This window comes from Dipodomys merriami, unplaced genomic scaffold (genome assembly GCF_024711535.1).
Source record: "Dipodomys merriami isolate MVZ:Mamm:240054 unplaced genomic scaffold, mDipMer1.0.p SCAF_40, whole genome shotgun sequence".
In the NCBI taxonomy this organism is placed as follows: Eukaryota; Metazoa; Chordata; class Mammalia; order Rodentia; family Heteromyidae; genus Dipodomys; species Dipodomys merriami.
The window spans coordinates 9,440,091-9,456,106 of record NW_027205604.1 but is presented as its reverse complement, the minus strand read 5'-3'; positions in this window follow the sequence as shown (position 1 = coordinate 9,456,106).

Genomic DNA, 16,016 nt, shown 5'->3' with positions numbered 1-16,016 from the left:
TGCAGCACAAGTGGTAGAACACCTGCCTAGCCAGCACAAGGCCTTGAGTTCAAATTTCAGTACCATCAGAATTTTTTTAAGAGAAAAAAAATTCTTATAAATGAAATTGACTTTGTTCTACTATTATTATATCTTTACCTCAAAATATAAAGTCCAGTCTGGCAGGTAGAACTGATTTTTTTTCTACTTTGTTTCTATTTATGCAGCTATATCTAAATATCAGTTTCTTTTGAGGCAAAGATCTTTCAAAGTTACACATGGTATAGATTGTCCTAAGAATTTTGTCCAGTGCCTTGAAGTCATAGTATTCACTGAGTTTTAATTTTTCTATTGTCTACTGACACTTCTCTCTATATATAATTTCCTAAGTACTATAAAGGCATCTAAAATAAGACACCATATCTTCTTGTCCTTAAGAAGTATGTGTACAATTTCATGAAGAAAAAAAATTGTACAAATCTTTTATTTAAATTATCTTGTGTAAGAAGACAAAGGAGTAGATGTGGGTTAGACAAGATAGGAGAACAGCATTAATCCTACTAGGATAATCCATGAAAACGTTCTTTAAAAGGAGGGGCTATCAGATACATTTCATTTATTCAGTCATTAATTCATTCAAATGAATCCTCAGGACTGAGCCCAGGATCTCACACTTGCTAGGCAAGGACTCCACCAGGTGACCTTTGCCCCTTAGCACTCAGCTAAACTGGGTAGAAAATTTGAAGAGTAGACTGGTCTAAGGTTCCTTGCAGGCACAAAGATGAAATGGTGTGAAGTGTGCAAGGGTGTGGAATTGGGAGTCGGATGTGGTGAGAGATGAGGGTAAAAGGGATGGAACAATGGACAATCAAGAAGGTCCCGGGACTCCTTAATGAATTTAAAACTTGTTTCTTGGAAGTACTCAGGAAACCCTGAAGTTTATGAGGAGTAACTGAATACAATCTCAGCCATATTACATATCTGCTCCTTCCTTCATATGTGGTGATTCATTTTTCTCTACTTCTGAATTTGCTTCCAGAAAGACACCAAGACTTTTCTGTCCTTAAGTTTTATTGCACAGAACAATTTTAAAAAACTATAGTCCTGGCTTACCAAAATATCACTTTCTATCTCAGCTTAAAGCTTACCATTTTGCCTGACTGCAGCCCCTCTCGCTTTTAGAAGTCGAGGAGAAGGAAATGGTGATGTTCTTTCCTCTGTGCTACCCCTGTTCTGGGCTCCCACTGCTTTTTGGTGGATCCCTTTGAAGGTAACCACTCACTATTCAGCTAGCATTTGGCTGACAGGAAATGTGCTCCTTTATTTTGAAGTTGGTAGAAATGTCTCTCGAGAGTCTCATCTTCAAATGTAGATCATTCATCATCTCTTCATCTTCCAATCTCCAGAAGGCACATAGCAAGCTCTTAGAGTTATTCTTCAAAACCCTGCATCCTTGGCTTAGGATGAGAGTGGATGAAGTCAACATCTTGTGACAATCTGAAATGTTCTCTAGCATGGTAATGAATACATGCAGTTAGGGTCTATTCTCCTGGATTGCTAATCCTGGCTTCTCTGTTTCATTAGTCACCTACTTAACTTGCCTTCCTTTCCTTATCTACAAGATGGGATTCATAAAGGATCTATCTCATGAAATTATTATATAGATAAATAACAGTAATATAAATTATGCCCTCGGAAAGGCATTTAGTGCATAGCATACATCCATGCAAGGATAAGTTAAAAAGAAATTACCTGAAAAGTTAAATATGGCAAAACTAGATTGATACCGGTGAGCAAAACCTGATTGTCTCACATTTATCTGTTTGAAGTTTCTGCTACAAATTTTGACAATGAAAGTTTTTATTCTGCATCCTACAACTTGTCTTATACCTTCTAATCCTCATGAAATCATCTTGTGAGGTAAATATTATTATCTTCACCAATTTCAGGTTAGTGAAGAGACAAGCAACTTTTCCCAGGTATAAGGGTAGATAAGTAAGATAATGAGTTCGGTTTGAAATTCACGTGGTTTGTTTCCAATGACTGCTATGATTGCATAAAACAAAGAGAAAGAGGAGGGGAAGACAGAAGGCATGAGAGATAAACAGAACTAGGAAAGAAAAGATGACTGAAACTCCAGATCATACAATAAATAAAGAAGGGGGTACTGTAAAACAAATACAAAAATTACTTGGCAAATATAATTTGAGGTTTTGTGAGTATGACATGCAGGAGCAATATTTGGGAGAGGATCAGATTATAGAATTATAGCTTAGGTATGAGAACAATCCACATACAGATGAGTTTGAAGAAATGATCAAGCAGCAGATTGGAATGGGGAAAGCCAAGAAGAATATGAGCAGAAATGGAATAAATTTCCTACATTTTAGAGAATGTATAGAAATGGAAGTCAATGAATAAGATTAAGATTCACCTAGAACAAGCAACAAAACTGACAACCTTAGACCCCAATTCAATCTGTAGATGTGTTGTCAATAGCAGGCAAATTTCTTTTTAAACCAAAGATGTAATAATTTAAGGTTCGAAAGATGGATCAACCCTGGGGAGAAAATGCCATCCTTGAATTAGCTCCTCCCCCGTTTGAGATAGGGTGGGGCTTTCGAGTGGAGTTGGCGAAGTTCCTCCTACTCCCTGTGGATCAATTGCTGACACTTGTGCACTGCCAGTTAACTGCCTTGTCACTTGTGCTTCTGAAAGTTAGAATACAAAATCATACAATTCAGAGATATAATTCCAGAAAATAATGCCTTTCAAGGAAAAAAATAATTACAATTTCTTATATTGCTTTAAAAAATAAGAAAGAAAGAAATGGACAACTACTGAAGCCCTTGAGCTCTGTTATAGTATTTAAAGAAAAATGTACAGTGTTCTGGAAAAAAGAATATGAATATAATTGGAATTCAAAGAAAACCAGAAAAGTGAATACAGTAAACATCTTTAGACTAATGTATCAGAAAACTTGATCATGAAGAAAGGTGGCTAGTCTTTCCTTTTTCCCCTTCTCCCTTTCTTTCTTTCTTTCATTTCTTCCTTTTGACTCTATCAACAAAAAGCTTAACATCTTCTTTACCACTCCAAAATGCATTACCTTTCCTGTTGGTTAACAAGCATCTAGTGTCTATTGATGAGTCTTATTCAGTCTCACTCTTTCTTAACCTAGTATATCAAAGCAAATGTACTCCTAGTAAGAAGGATTCAGAGGCTATGAGATTTGTTAGCATTGAAGTAAAATCAAATATTCAGAAATGTCCTTTGATGTGAAATTTTCAAAGAATATGTTTACATAATTTAGAAGTAACTTTGGGGGCTGGGTGTGGTGGTGGATGCCAGTTAAAAACCCAGCTACTACTGAGGCAGGGGTAGGAAGATTTCTATCTGACGCTGGGCTGGCTGTTAAGGAACAAAACATGAGATCCTACCAGAAAAACAAACTAAAAAGTTATGGTATGGTTTAAGTGGTAGAGTTCTTCACTAGCAAGCAGGAACATCTGAGTTCATTCTTTAGTACTATCAATAAATAAAGTATTTCCTTAACACATTCATTTAGGTTTTTTCCCCTCTTACTGTCAAGTTTTTATTTATCTCCTTTCCCTCTCATGTACATCCACATACCACATTTATATTATGTATTCCGAAGTCATAAATTTTGATATTCTAATGTTTAAAATGTAGGAGCATCTTACAACTGATAACACAGCAAAACATAACTATATTTGTAATTTTCTAACACAGTCTATTTTCTAGGAACACATTGAAGGGAAGTGTCTGTGACTATATTACACATAATTTCTATCTGCTAGGCCCAGAGGGAGATAGAATGGGAAGGAAAATTCAGATGAAATATGTGTATTTAATCAATTTTCAAACAGTTTGAAGTGGCTCAATTTTAAATGCCTGATTGATCATACTAGTTATTTCAAAGCTGGAATAAATAAGTGCCTGTTGGCTTCAGACACAATAGTGATAGTCGTTCTGTGATATCTGTATTTGCTTTTGTTCTATAATAAACATGACAGGCCCAAGAACTAGGAGGAAAAAAATCCTTCTGCTATTTTAAGATACTGTCGATCTTACTAACTGTGTTTTTGTGCGATCATTAATCAATTGTCTGAATATGGAGAAGAAAGGGAAAGAAGTCTGCTGGCCACTTAATGTGCCTTACTTTAGCTCAGCAGCAAAGAAAGCTCAGACTTTGTGAATGTCAGCCTTTGTTAGCATAGCCACATAATTAATGTGTTTTGGAAGCTTAGCTGGCAACTTCTTCAATCCGGAAGGAGCAGCTCCAGAAAATCATTGAAACTATATATGTATTTCCTCCAATATAATGTGAGTTAGCTAGTACCAAAAAATTATATTTTATCATATGCTAGCATCTGAAATAGACCCATTGTTTATTTCAACTAGACATGCTACATTTTAATTTAAATTGAAGAGAATGCAAAAATGATAGGGCTAACATGCCATACGTAGTATTTTATAGAGGATGTCTACAATTGCTGAGATGATCAAGCATCCTGATTTCTAGCTCTATATTAGTTTGAAGAATTAATTCTGTAGGTTTCACGAAACGTTTTCACATCTATTAATACATTCAAACTTGGAAAATCTGAAGGAAACAATGATGCTCAGTGCAACCTTATGCTACTGAAGAATGGCAAAGAAACCAATTCCACATCTGTGTGTGTGTATGTGTGTGCGCACACTCACACATGCACACTAGTACTGAGGATTGAACTCAGGGCCTCACATGCTCACTTAGCTGTGTCCCTCAAGGTCAGCACGCAACCACTTAAGCCACACTAACACTGCTGCCTTTTTGCTGGTTAACTGAAGATAAAACTCTCATGGATTTTCCTGTCCATACTGGCTTTGAACCATGATCTTCAGATCATAGTAGCTAGCATTATAGGTATGAGCCACCAGAGCTCAGTCCAATTCCACTTCTACTTAGTCTCTTCAGTTTTTATTTTCCGCAACCCTGAATCATATGTTCCTTAAAATGACTAGTTTGCCATGTTATGCCAGTATCATTGATTTTCTATGCAACTTACTTCTCTTCTGGATTTTCAGAAACTAAAAATAAGAGAAATCTGGTTGATAACATGGAAGCACTACATATTAAATAATGGATACTTTTCAGAGTCCCAGATAAACGTTTATACTTGTTACCCTTTGCAAAGTGGCACATTTCTGCACACTTAATATTCGAATTCAGTAGCCACCTGATAAGACAATAAATTATCCCACTCATCTGTTCTAGATTAATTTTTCAAATTTTCATAATTTTATTAGTTCTTGACATGGCCTTTAAAGCTTCGCAAGAATATTAATAACTCATTAATTGTGAATTATGTGTCAGCTTTGAAGTCAAAGATTTGGAGTGGACTTCTTTAATTCTTATTAGAATTAAAATATATTTGCCCTGAAAAGAATGCATAATGTAAGACTCTCTGCCTTTTTCACCAGCTCCAATTTCTTACTGACAGAAACACATACCCAGAGACAGTTAACTTGATTATCATCAACAATTAAATGAGATGGTATGGCCACACACACACACACAAGTAGAGAGGAAGGTCTCCAAGAGAAGACAGATAGGTTAGCTCTCTGGCCTGTGTAATTTGATAGCTCTGAAGCCAATCAGAACAAATGTCACTTGGGAAATAATCACTGTCTAAAATCTGTATGTTGTTTTTATAAAGTGTATACATATAAAGTGTATACATATAAGATAATTGATCAAAAATTAGATATTTAAATAAAGAATAGAGGAAATTGGAGAATTACGAGGAATCAGGAAATAAAGAGGGTGACAGTCGAGAAGAAAGTTCTACAAGAGTTTGTTTCAACTTACATAATTCTGACTTTGATGTGTTCCTAGAGTCTACAAAAAATAAACAATAACAGTAAATGCAAAATGGATTAAAAATGAATATTAAAATTGTTTTACTGCAAACTATTTAAATTACTTATGTATTTCAAATATCCCATTTGATGACTTACATATCATTATCTTCATCTTTTAAATCAAGATTTAGTATCCATATTGGTAAGGTATTGTGGGAACCATATTTACTACATACAGAGTAGTCTCAAGAGCAGCTAGATAACTAAAACTATTTTTATGATAGTTAAGTTTGTTCAATATCAGATATCATTTTCCAAGAACTTTAGGCATTTTTAAAAAAGATAATCCAGGCAAGCATGCAATGTTATTTAATGTGATTATGCAAATTCCTATCTTTCCTAACTTTTTGGTGGGGGCTGGGTTGGACATAGATTCTTCACCTTTCAAAGGGTAGATTTCTTTTATTTATTTCAGGTGCCTGGAAATCTATCCCCAAAGGTTTTCTGGTTGCTTTTCTCTATCAAAAAATGCCTTTGGGGAAAATTCTAGTTCCTTCCTGGTATTCCAGAACTTGAGATAAGTCTGCCAGTCAGTATTGCACGCTTTCCCTTGGTCTTGGCACACAGCACATGATTCTGTTTCCAAGGCGAAGTATTCAATAATCTGTATGCAAAGTATTACTTTTACATCGCTCTGAATGTCATAGCCAAATGTAAAGCTGCCTGTTGCCCCAAGTGTGAAATTCATTCTCATTTAAATTTTATGTTTCTTTGCAACTGGTGGATGCTGGTATTTAGAAGACTGGGCTATAGAAAGGCAGGTGACAGTGGTTAAAAGTAGTCATTACTGTGACCATGTTACTGCTTTTTAAGGACATGAGGAAGACTTCCTGTTGAAGTCACCCTAGGGCCAAAGTAATAAATCCATAGGAGCAGGGATAGAAATATTTAAATTCGTGTGTGTTGATGATATTGTACAATATCTTCCAATTCGTAGTTTTCCAGAATGTGGTGAACCCTCGTATTTTCAGAAAGCCTGTGTTTTACATTACGTGGTTTCTTTTATCGTTTTGCATTCAAATGTGTAAGCTTGGATGCTAGGTTATTTTCAGATTTCTTTGCTTGGGAAAGATCTACATTGCCTTGGGAGTTCCATTTTTAGGAAGAAAGAATCTTCGGCTGTTTGTCTTTGTTCCATTTATCTGGCTAGGCCAACCAGCACAGCTGTTCTTTGCTCACTGTCCGCAATGTTTTCAGAACATTAGTCTTTTTTTCCCCCAATGCATTTCATTTTGAGCTTTGGAGGTGCATGTCAGTTCAAAGTACCAATTGAGCATTAAAAGGTGAGTAGAGTTTGCCTATTCATGATGCAACCTACTTTTCATCTGGATCTCCAACTCAGACCACTTTTTATCTTTTCCACTGCTTTGCTGTAATGGCTGCTATTCCTTTGAACTACTTTATCTAGGACCCAAGGTCAAAGGCAAGAAGCATAGTGTCTCCTGTGAAAAGCAGACCTCCCACATAGATAAAGTGCTGTCACTAAAATCTAAATTTCTAAAGCCATTAATTATAGTCAGTCTGGGGGGTACTCAGAACTATTTCTGACACGAAAGAGCAAGACTGTTAATAATGGCTAGACTGTAGTCTACAAACAAACAGGAAAAGGCAACAGAAAAATATATCCTATTCTCAGAGAGGTAATTATTCGGCACAACATCGAGTAAGATAATGCCCACAAATTTAATTCTCCAAAACATTAATGATTTAGAATTTCTCAAGAGGCCCTGGATATAGACTGGGCAGTTTGTGAGAGGCCAGACCAGGATCAGCTGGACTCCCGTGGGTGTAGAGTCAGCTGGCTGCTGAGCTATGGCTGCTGCTCCAGGGTGGTGTGCTAAGCCTGAGTCTCATGACAGGCACAGGCCCAGTTCTGCTGCAGTCCACCTGCCAAAGCCAATTGACAGCCAGCCCAGACTTAAGGGAATGGAGTACTTCAAGGGAAAAGCTGAAATTCGACTTGCAAAGGGATGGAAGATGGGGTAGCAGTTAGTCTACCCTGATTGCTTTCTCAGATTTGGAGGGAGAGTGTGGAAGCCTCAACCACCATGTGCTGGATCATGCCCACTCTCTTATGATCTAAAGAAAGATGTGAGAAGCCGAGCTGGTGGCGCAGGCCTGTGATTCTAGCTACTCAGGAGGCTGAGATCAGAGGAGAGCTGTTTGAAGCCAGCCTGAGCAGGAAAGTTCATGAGACTCTTGTCTCCAATTAACTATCAAAAAGGCCAGAAGTGCAGCTGTGACTCAGTGGGTAGGGCAAAGAAAGCCTTGGGCAAAGAAAGTTCAGGGACAGTGCCAGGCCTTGAGTTCCTGAGTTCAAGCCCCAGGATCAGAAGAAAGGAGAGAGAGAGAGAGAGAGAGAGAGAGAGAGAGAGAGAGAGAGAGAGAGAGAGAGAGAGAGAGAGAGAGAGAGAGAGAGAGAGAGAGAGAGAGAAAGAGAGAGAGAGAGAGAGAGAGAGAAGAAAAAAGGAGGGAAGGAAGTGAGGGAGGGAGAAAGGGAGGAGAGAGGGCAGAGGGAGAAAGGTGGAAGGAGAGAGGGAGGAGGAAGACTCTAGGAAATGCAAATGAGATTTTTTTCCTTTGTTGTTATTTTTGTTTTCTTTTGTCTTGTTAATTCCTTTATGTTCCTTTATGTGCCTCAGTGGTAGAGTGCTTGCCTCGCATGCATGAGGCTCTGGGTTCGAGTCCTCAACACCACATAAGCAGAACAAGCCGGAAGTGGCGCTATGGCTCGAGTGGTAGAGCATCAGCCTTGAGCTGAAGAGCTGAGGGACAGTGCCCAGGCCCAGAGTTCAGGCCCCATGACCTACAACAAGAAAAAGAAAAAACTAAACGGAGGGACAAAGTGTGAGCAAATACAGCAGTGGTATGTTGGAAACAAACTACAGAACTTGTGGGAAGGGGCAGGAGGAAAAAACTGGGAGAGAACAAAGAAAAGGGTGACATTGTCCAAGAAGAAATGAACTCATTACCTGATTTATGTAACTCTAACCCCTCTGTGCATCATCTTTCTAATAAAGAAAGAAAGAAAGAAAGAAGGAAGGAAGGAAAGAAAGAAAGAAAGAAAGAAAGAAAGAAAGAAAGAAAGAAAGAAAGAAAGAAAGAAAGAAAGAAAGAAAGAAAGAAAGAAAGAGAAAGGAAGGAAGGAAGAAAGAAAGGAAGGAAGGAAGAAAGAGAGAGAGAAGGAGGGGGAGGGAGGGAGGGAGGGAGGATATGAAATTAGACAACTAAGTGGTCTACTAGCATTTGAGAAAAATAACTGCACAACTTCAAAATGTTGTACTAAAACATTTCTATATTTGATTTAAAATGGATGTTGTTTCTTAATAGAGTTGATTTTTTAAAATACCATGTTTTCAAAGTGTCTGTTGCTTCTGAATGCATGTATTTGTATATAGGTGTATATACTTTAGGTATATGCATATATATGCATGTATATATGTTTATATATTTTATACTTTGCTTCTGTTCATATGCCAATATGTTTTTACACCTAAATCTATAAGTATTTCGTATGTGTATGTGTGTGTGATACTGGCTTCTATTAGCATGTTGAGTCTTTGTCACTCTGAGTATCATCTTACCATGGTATTAAGTTACCGAGTACTCTGATGGTCCCTGCCCAGGTAAGGTGTTCTAAGGAGGAAGAATCTCAGGGAGGACATCAAGATGCATCTTTGTTCATTTCTTCACTTGGTTATTCTGATAGAAAACTCAGAGGTATGGAGATAAGGGTTCAAACTCAAGCTTATATCTGACACCCGAACAAACAGCCTTGGTCCTTCTCTATCGGTTCTCTCATCCTATTCCCCATAAAGAGGCTATTGAGTGCCAGCAGGCCTCCCTGGCACCTAGAACAGCAGGTCTCACCCTCTGCTGGCAGGCTGTGGCATGAGCAGCTGGCAGAATGGCTGGGCCCTCTCCTACCTTTTTCCTTCCCTCGTCCATCTAGACCCAGATTTCACTCTGGGGGCTCATGTTATTAAGAGGAGACTACAGAGGAAAAATAAACCCCGCTTGGTACAGCCCCTGATATGCTTGCTTCTGTAGCTACCCACGGTTTATGACTGTTGTATGTTATTTCCAGCTGCCTTCTAACAGTGATCTGAGGAGACCCTGGTCATCACCCCCTGGGTACTTTTAAAATAATGCAGCTTATAAATAATTCTGCCTACCTATCTTCTGTCTTGCTGTTGTGTGTCACGAGTCTATTTGCGTGGAAACGGGCTATGTAGGTATTTGTCCTTTGAGAAGTATTGCTTATTCTTTCCTCCACATCAGAATGAGGCTGTCCTGCCACGGCCTATTCTGCCTCCACATGAAGATTTGTGAACTGTACTGAGGGACACAGCACAGGAACAGGTATACGCTAGGAAACCAACGTGATCTCACAAAAACGTACTTGGTTTCTTCCTTTTCAAATCATGTTGACTTTATGGGTGGGGATTTTAAGTTGACTCTTTAGAAGGCACCAAATGTGTGGGTATGGAGGGGAGACATTCAAAGTATTACAGTAATGAGACTTAATTGTACAACAGATGCACATCTACCATCTATATAAACCTCTGTTCTCCACAGGATATACTAAAGGCAATAAAGAAATTATGATTCTGAGGAACACTAGTAACTCACACCTGTAATCCCAACCACTCAAGAGGCTGTGGCTCATGCCTGTAATCCTACCTACTCAGGAGGCTGAAATCTGAGGATTGATGTTTAAACTCACCTAGACAGGATAGTCTGTAAGCCTCTTATCTCCAATTAAGCACCAAAACAAGCCAAAGTGGAGCTGTGGCTCTAGTGGTAGAGTGCTAGCCTTGAGCTATACAGCTCATGGACAGTACCCAGGCTCTGAGTTCAAGCCTCAGGATTTGCACACACACACACACACACACACACACACACACACACACACATACACACACACAAGGCTATGATCCAGAGGATCATCCAAGCCAGCCTGGGCTTGAGACCCACATGTATAAGATTCAATCTACAAAATAATTAGCAAAAGCAGAGTTGGAGGCATGATTCAACTAGTCATGGGGCCCTGAGTTCAAACCCCAGGGCCAAAAAGAATATGTGACTCTGTTTAATTAGTATCTATTTCCCAAAGGTATTTAAAGTATGGGCTTCGATATTCAAGCATTATGTGCTGTCTACTCAGTTGTGAGTGGAGTAAAAGTAGCAAATACCTCTCGTATAGACAGTTAAATTGTGATTTCTATTTGCAATTCTGAAAAGAAAAAGTATGTAGCAAGGCTTGTAGAAAATTTCTGTATAGTCTTTTGTTTGTTTCTTTTGTTGGTCCCTAAGCTCTTTTGCTCTAGGCTAGCACTCTACCACTTGGATCCACAGGGCCACTTCCCATTTTTAGATGGTTCATTGCAGATGAATCTCATGGACTTTCCTGCCCGGGCTGGCTTTGAACCATGATCTTCAGATCTCAGCTTCCTGAGTAGCTAAGATGACCGTCATGAGCCTCTACCTCTGGGCTTCGCACTGTTTATTTTCGCACTGTTTATTTCCATGTGTTACAAAGTGCTGTCACTGAAATACTTGTTAAAGATGGACCGTCATCAGTGTGGCTAAATCAGACTCTATGAGACTGGACACAGTGTGTCCCCATTGTGGGGCAATCCTCTAGGTATTTCTTATCCAACTTATTCTAGAATCAAACATTACTGTTGAGAAACTGTACCCTGGGCCCTCATTAACTTAATTCTCCAGAGAATTATCTGCATTACACAATGATTCACTGTGTTGTGCTTGATTTTTTTTTCCAAGAATGACACACCAGAGCCGGGCGCTGGTGGCTCACGCCTGTAATCCTAGCTATCCAGGAGGCTGAGATCTGAGGATCGCGGTTCAAAGCCAGCCCGGGCAGGAGAGACCGTGAGACTCCTATCTCCAATAAACCACCAGAAAACCGGAAGTGGCACTGTAGCTCAAGTGGTAGAGCGCTCGCCTTGAGCTGAAGAGCTGAAGGACAGCGCCCAGGCCCAGAGTTCAAGCCCCACGACCGACAAAAAAAAAAAGAAAGAAAGAATGACACACCAAAACATAGCACCGGGTAAAGTGGATCTGTACTTTTAAGAAACTATCTTAGTGAGAATGTTGAAAGGGTGACCCGGACCAAGATGCCCTGTAGTACATAAACTGCTTTGTTAAGTGGCAACTCCTTCAGACAACTACTTAAAGATAATAAAATCTTTTAAAAGAAACAAAGAACAAAAACCGAAAACCCTAGTTCACCACGCTGTTTCAGAGTTCTCAGAGATGATCCCATTTGCCTTTGCTCTGAACAGAAATGAACGGCCTCATAGATGGTAACAGACATGTAGGAAATGACTGAATCATCCGCAGGATGAATTTTCAAAATGAGAACATACATGTCTCCAGCTTTCCACTCAAGGAGCAGAACATGGGGTGCCTGGTGCCTAGCTTCCAGCATACGGCATGGCTTTCTGGGTAGTGTTCAGTCTCTCTCCCTCTCCCTCTCTCTCTCTCTCTCCCTCTCTCTCCCTCTCTCTCTCTCCCCCTCCTTCCCCCCCCCCTCCTCACATTTGTTGTATTTGCCTCTGAGCATGTGCGCCCTGGTAGTTGGCTCATTGCCATTGCTAGTTTGGTACCAGTTAGCATTTCCTTTTGTGATTATTCCACTTTACTCTGCCATGGAGGAGCATATCATTTATCTTATTGCTACCAGATAAATCGCAACAAAAGTTGCAACAAAATTTGGGCCTGCAGTTTGTCCTGTGAGAGTTACCTCTCCCAGTCTGTATCTGCAAGGGTCAAGAATGTGGACAGACGTACCGTGGGGACTGGCTCATTGTCTCTGGGGAGATGGTGTGTAAGCTGCCCCCCTGGCTCTTATTTTGAGGAATAAGAATAGACTTGTGGAACTTTCATTACTACATAACCCAAGGCAATTATGATAATGTATTATTAGGAAAATACAACACTGGAAGATGATAAAAAGTCAACAAAATAACCTATTTATATAGCATCAGGTGATTCTTGACTGAGATCACCTGACAGTATAGTAAGAAGAAAGGAAGAGTTTTTAATAAATGCCTCTCACTGTCTCCAGCAAACATTTATATAGAAAAAGAAATTTATCTCAACTCTTACCTCACACCAAACACAAGTTGAATACGTTTAACTATGCAAAGGTATTTGTCTATTCTAAAAACTTAGACCCATCAGGAAATTATATTTGTATTCCTTCATTGCCTTTTGAACAGCTATATAGAAACTCATAGTGTACAGCCTGTCTGATCCACAGTAATTTTCTTTAATCTGAGGTTTTCATCACAGTTCTATTCTTTCTTATTATTTTCTGGCTATTGTTCTTTCAGCACTGTTCAAATTATTCTATTTTATGGACTATTCTTTGTGTAAGTTGTTTTAAATCCTTTTTAGATATAGGGTATAAATAATGAATGGTTCATCAATCAATGAGCAAAACTTCTCTTGAAATTTTGAAGTCTTATTGAATTGTCAGAAAGAATTATAGATCAGATAGCAGTTGTAGTAATTACAGTTTGATAAAATTATAACTGTCCAACATCATACTCACACATATTATACACATAAATATTATATAGAGTGTTCTTTAAATGTTAACGTATGTGTCAGTATTAAAAAATATGTAGCATTTGCAAGAAAAAGAATCTATGTTTTACAAATTGTACCTATATACTGCCAACTTTTTTTAAAGGTAGCTTCTTTTCTCTTTAGAAAAGAAATGACTGAATGTTGAATTAATGTCCTCATATGGAGAAGAAGGAATAACGGTTTCAAATGTGGGAAGTATAATGACCAAAAAAAGTTTTAAACTGTTAACAATTATGAACACAGGCTCAAGAGTCATTAGATCTACCTGTATCCAGAATTGTCTCTCTGCCACAAAGGGAACATCTAATCTTATTTGACCTTTCTTAAGACCCTGATTTCTTCAGATTCGAATGGTGGACAATCAGATCTATCTGGCACAGGCTTACTTCAGTGTAAGACTAAATATAGTGCATTGTTTGTGGTCTAATTATTTTCTTTGACATGTTCGTATCCATCCTTTAAGTTGGTCTGATGTTTGGAAGGAAGTCAACTCAAATTCTGCAGACCACAAGCAGAGGGAATGCGGAAGGGCAGACGAAGCCCAGGTGCACGTGGTGTGCAGCCCATCAGGCATGAAGAGGCCCCAGGGAGTTGTTACCTCTGAAACTGTAGATGCAGTTGCTGTATTGGAACACACTCCAGCCCTGATCAGCTCTCTGACCATCCATCTCACCCCACAGGGGCCCTAAAGCGCGGCCTGGTGACCATGTCAGAGCTATAGCTGCAGCTTCAAAATAACACGGTAATGACTTGGCTAATATGTGCTGGAGAGGTTGCATGCAGCCCTTGGGTGGATCTCTTTGTACGGGGAAGGCCTATCCCCCCCACCCCATCCCCACTTTCAGAACATCCCCCACTTTTGTCTGATGCAGTATGCTCAGAAGGAAGTCATGGTCCAGCATGGAAATTCTGCAGCCAGAACCAGAATCTCGTATCTGTGGTGATGGGAGAATTCTGCAGGGGTCCAGAAGGCTGGACAGGGATGATTTATGTCCTGCTGTTTGTGTCTGCTTGTTTTTCAAGCCTGGTTGCTGCAGCTTGAAGGTCTCTCTTCTACAAAGGTCGACTTTGCGGGCACCTTCTGAGGTCTCTGGTTCTTTCTGCTGACAAGCGCCTGGTGACTGTCTGTGGTCTTCTTGGGTACTTTCCACTGGTTGGGTGATCACAGGCGCCAGATCAATATGCAAATGAGGGAATATTTTCAAGCTTTTCATTCTAATTTTCCTGTCCTGGTATTAGAGCTTAAACTCAAGGCCTCGCATTCTCATATGGTTATTTTTGCTCAGTGTGGGCACACTCTACCATGTCAGCCATGCCCGCAATGCTAGCTTTTTAGTCATTCATTGGTGATAAGTCTCATGGACTTTTCTGACTGGGCTGGTTTTGAACCTCAGTCCTCAGATCCTAGCCTCCTGAGTAGTTAGGATTACAGGCATGAGCGGCCACCGTCTGGCTAGTATTTCCACTATTTAACTACTCTATCCACTGCCATTTCTGCTACTAGTGCTGAATGTTTTCCTATTGGTGAGGGCATAGAACAACTATTTCCTTCATGTTAATAATACTCTGGCATATTTTATGTTAGATTAAAAGTCAACTAGTGAATTGGAATACCTTACGGACTAAATGTCTTCTTTGAAAAAAAAAACTCAGTAGTGATGATCAAGGAAGAGTTTGAGATAATTTAGCAAACAAATTTCCAAGCTCAATTTTATTTGACGGTTGAGAAACAGAGGGGCATGCAAATATCTACAACGAAAACTGCCACCGCTACAGAAGGAATAAATTCACTTTTCAGAGATGATTAAAGCGTAGAAAGGGATTTGTGATGGCGCAGTAATCTGCTAAACGGAAGCGGGAGTTATTTTGGCTTGCATTTGTTGCATAGCTCATGCATGAAATGATCTTGTGATGCTGTTTTCATACTCAGAAGCTACAGAGGGGGAGAGAATCTTCTGTTGAGGACATTGTGAAGTTTGTGCAGAGGTATCAGATGATCACTTGTCATTGGTACTCATCTCATACCGATCATTGTTATGCCAAGATCAGAGAAAGATCTCTTCATTTACTCCAGGTTCTGAAGCCCGGCCCGGCCACGCGAGGAACATGGTAACACACTGCCACCGTGTGGCTTAAAGACCTCTTCCAATTAGGCACCCATTCCTCAGCCAAGTAGAAAAAGAACAATCCAGAGCTTTTAGCTGTGTTTGTTCTTGTTTTACCCTTTGTTTCAATACTACAGACAGTATCTGAATGACCTTAGTGGGAAGGCAAGGTATGGGAACATAAACGCACCAATACAGGTTAACAATCAGGCATGATTTTTTTTTCACAAATCTGGCTTCTTTCTTGATGAACACATGGTAATTCTTGCAAGGTGATGCTACAGTTAGCCACCTTTTCTGCAGAGTCTAACTCTGATAGTGTCCAAAATAATCTGAAAGCTCACATACGTAGGAAACACAAGAGATTCTCAAGCTGAGATATCA